This window comes from Sinocyclocheilus anshuiensis, unplaced genomic scaffold, assembly GCF_001515605.1.
Source record: "Sinocyclocheilus anshuiensis isolate Anshui unplaced genomic scaffold, SAMN03320099.WGS_v1.1 scaffold407, whole genome shotgun sequence".
NCBI classification, from domain to species: domain Eukaryota; kingdom Metazoa; phylum Chordata; class Actinopteri; order Cypriniformes; family Cyprinidae; genus Sinocyclocheilus; species Sinocyclocheilus anshuiensis.
The window spans coordinates 2,355,262-2,359,777 of NW_015552593.1; the positions used below are offsets into that span (position 1 = coordinate 2,355,262).

Genomic DNA, 4,516 nt, shown 5'->3' on the forward strand with positions numbered 1-4,516 from the left:
CTATTTTTTTGGTAGCTGTTGTTTATAGTTATAGTACAAATCTGCTTTACTTTATATTTATTTATTATTTATTGTGAGTATCAGCTTGTACTAAAGTATATTGTTTACTAAATATTATATATTTTACGATTGCAAATAAAATGTGACCGAATTGAGGACTTTTCAATAAGGCATAAGGCTATTTTATATGTATTTGTTTCATAATCTAATGAGTTATAAATGTGCTGCCTTGCTCATTTCCAGCAATGGTTTTGTAGTTCAGTTCTATTCGCTGTCTTCCCAGCATGCACTGGGGCATGAAAAATTTACATGGCTTTACCTTTTGACTTTCAGTTCAGTAATAGTTTAAGATAAGTTTAAGCACATATAATAAGCCATAAGCTAGTTTTTAAAGTTAATTAGGTGACTACTTCAGCAATCTTATTACTTATTGATACAATTACTAATTGTTATTTTGAAATATGTATATGCACATGGTTCTTGGAATTCCAATTAACTTTTTAAACTTTTTTTTTCATATGATCTGTTTGCAGTTACTCATGTTTAGTGATTAATTTTGACACCCCATTTGACTGATAGTTACTCAATTGTACACATTAAGTATTTAATTAATAATATTGCATGTACGTATTCTGCCATAATTTTGAGCATGCCATTTTGCTGTACTGTAGCATGTGGTATTACAGTACTACTACAAAATATTCATCATTTTATTAATATTCACTTGCTTTTCATAATTATTTAAAATCATTACATTATTTATATATAATATATTAATTATTTTTTCACTGTAGTCTTTCCAAGCAGCAATTTGCTGCATTATTATGCAGAAACTCATCTTGCACATAGTAGATAAGGGATGTTTCTAACTCATTCTATCACAATTATCTTATTCCAAAAATAAGTTTTCTTGTGCAATTTCATGTAGAGACAGGAGCAAGCTTTCGAAATCCCTCTCACAGATTGCGGTTTACTTCCTGGCAGTGTTTATGTAGTTATTTATTTACTTCAGTTGAAATAAAAATGCCCCGCACAACCCTGGGTTTCTCGGGAGAGCTACGATCCCAGCTGATGATTTAGCAGCCTAAATAAGATTATACTATCCTTAGCCAGGGGTGAAAAACAGAAGTCTTCTGGAGGCATCTGATCTATCACACCATGTCTTCATAGCTTCTTCTGTCTTATGAATAAGGCCCGAGGTGCTCAAATTACATTAGGCAGAGCTTAACACTGTGTCTGCGTCTCGATGAAGCACAGATTAGCATGCACTCCAGGATCAACCCTCAGGGCAGCCATGATGAAGAACTCTAGCCATGCCTTGACTGTGCAAACCAGTGCTCATTTCCAGTGTATGGGATGAGATGGAATAAACCTTTGCCATGCAAAATAACAGACAGCAAACCACCCACAGTGATTAATTTTCATAATGAAAACTTTAATGACAAAGTGGAGGGGAGAGTCGTAGTAAACTTACCAAGACAGAAAGGACAGCACATCTGAAGTAAAAAAGAAGAAAATGAATTTACATCGTAGCTTCTATTCGAGCACTAAATAGAGAGTGTGCATTCATTCACTTCAAGTGCTGTTTATTTCAGAGCATGGGGTGTAATTCTGAATATTTCTCTTTGAAATGCGTGGTTCATGCAGATTTCTTTAGTAATTTATGCCAAAATTAATACTTTGCATGCCTTTAAAGACATGCCTGAATATCTGATGTGCAGTGGTGGGTGGTTGAGAGAGTGCATTTGCATAGCAATGGTTGCTCTTCCATAAAGATAACAACTTTGAAAACCATGCTAAATACATTTGGAGTTAATAGTAGGTGGGTTGAGAGTTGAAGCTGCCCACAGATTGCCCTCAGGACAAATTATAATATAAACCTCAACCTTGTGTGTGTGTGTGTGTGTGTGTGTGTGTGTGTGTGTGTGTGTGTGCTTTTTTCAGACTAAGAAAAAGGAATAGGAAGGTACATTTAATTTTTTATTTATTTTTTTTTTTTGCTTGTTTATGCTTAAAGAAATTGTTTGAAGTGTCATATGTTATTATATTTAAAGGGGATATCCCTTTAATAAATTCAATAAAGATGAATACTTATTCAATAAAGAACATTTTTGAAAACACAAATGTTAAAAACAGTTTTGCTGCTTCATAATTTTGTGGAAATAAGAATTATTTATTTATTTATTTATTTTTCATAGAAAGTGAAATAGAACAGCATTTATTTGAAATATTTTGAAATTCACTTTGTAATTGCAACTTTTGATCAATTTAAAAGTATTTTTCAACAAAAGTATTAATTTCTTTCTTTTTTTAACACAGTGTATATTTATATTGTCATGCATTTTTATACAAGCCAAGTAATTTTGGAATCTCATACAAATTATCAGTTGTCATGAGAATATTTTAAAATATTCATTTTTGGATGAATTATTGCTTTAACACCACAGTGCTTTACTATACTGTCATTCTGTTAATTTACTGTTAATGTTTTAATGAAGACGTTTTCAGGTGCGTCGAGTGATTGGTGGCAGAATATGCTGTATTTATCTAGGTCAAGGCAAGGGTTAGATGAAAGTGTTACATCGCTTCCTATTGTCTTTTCATTCGCTGTCTTCATTTGCATTACAGAGTTACAACTGCCTCTGTCTGCCCGGCTGGAAGGGGGAGTTCTGTCAGTGGGGGACCGATGAATGTTCATCAAACCCCTGTAAAAACAACGCCACCTGTACAGACCTCCTCAATGCTTACAGGTGGGTTGCAAAAACACAGCTTGACGGAGCAAAGAAAATCTGGATGAATGGACAGGCTAGAGATAGGTCACATGGTCGAATAGTTTTTCCAACAACCTATCTTGATTAATGAGGTAGTCCAGTTTATGTAGATTTTTTAAATTTATTGAATCACTAAAAATTGATTTCTTTGCATTTCCTGCTAATGTTGACTCCTTTAAAAAAAAAAAAAAAACATTTCTTAAATCTCTCCATTTTAGCCTATTCTATTCTAGACAATGCATTAAGATGAATCACTTTGTTGTTTTTATCATTTGTATGTTACTTTACTTTACTTTATTTGTTACTTTATTTTAAGGTCCAATTCTCACTAATAACAAGCCATGACTTGTGCCTCAATAGATTCTTAATTTGCTGCTTATTAATACTTAGTAGGGTAGTTGTTAAGTTTAGGTATTGGGCAGGATTAGGGATGTAGAATATGGTCATGCAGAATATGTTCTTTATTAGTACTAATAAACAGCCAATATGTTAACAATAGTCATGCTAATAAGCAACTAGTTAATAGTGAGAATTGGTCCCGACTCCCTATACTAAAGTGTTACAGTTATTTTGGATAAAAGTAAAAGAATAAATGTAATGTGAATGTAAATTCATCATACAAGTTGTGTCTCTAGGGTTTTTCACATTGCTAGATTAATAAATCTTACTGTACCATGGTTTAAGAATGACCCTTGGCTGAAAATTTAAAGTGTAAAAAAATCCCATTTAAATGCATGAAATTAGAGTTTTGAGGCTTTTAGGCTCTGTGTTTCAGCTTTGAGATCATGTAAATGTTCATGTAAATACACTTTTAGCAGAGATATGCATTTAAAATGTGCAGTCTTTTCATACATCAAATAATATAGTGTATTATTCTGTTTTTTAAGATGGTATGTCAAATTAACAGGCGTTCAAAATGTAAAAGTATGTTCTACATTCTGATTCATATACATCCTAACCGGATCAGTTTAATATCAACTAGTTGATTTTAAAAATGTTGTCAGCTGAACCCCTTAGACATAGAATATTTACTTTTAAAAAATATTTCAGTAATTTAATGGCAATGAATTCAAGTATGTTTTAACTCTAATTATAAAAATAAAGACAGTGCAGTTATAAATTACAATTGTACTGAAAAATTAATAATTAATATTTGATCATCACAGGGCTCTACAGTGCGACCATTTCAGTCGCATTTGCGTACTGCATGCGACTATGAAATTTTTTTTAGGAGCACCAGTGCGACTGACCCGATCATCGTCATACTTGTGATTGCGCTCAGGGGAGCTTCAAAGGTTTCTACGTGTTTTTGCAGCGTTGAGTAATGTATCACAGACATATCTCACGAATCCTTTCATAAGCAAAGTGTAGACAGGGTGTAAATAAGAGATTCATTGCGCAGTGTAGAGAGCTTCGTTGATTATAAATGTGAGATTGCGATGAACTAAGATGAGTGACAGCTTTTAATGATTTTTAAGGGAGTTTGTAAATGTGATACTGATTTAATACAATACAATTCAATAAACAAGTTAATATTAAGTGACTTACATTGTCTGACTATAACACTATTGTCTGATTTTGCTCTATTTCGTTGTCGAAAATAGTTTAAAACAAAGACACCGCGTATCTCCATTCAAACACAGCGGTGTTTCGTTTATGATTGAACGGGGTTTTTTAAACGAATCTAGTGAGTCAGTGATTCATGATTACCCATTCATAAACACAGTCACTTGCTTCATTCCTGA

The 4,516-nt window shown here is 32.8% G+C and overlaps 1 pseudogene; it reads left to right on the top strand.

The window, feature by feature from the left end:
- The window catches only part of LOC107665563 (protein eyes shut homolog), a 218,051-nt pseudogene that overhangs the window by 76,384 nt on the left and 137,151 nt on the right, over positions 1-4,516 (top strand).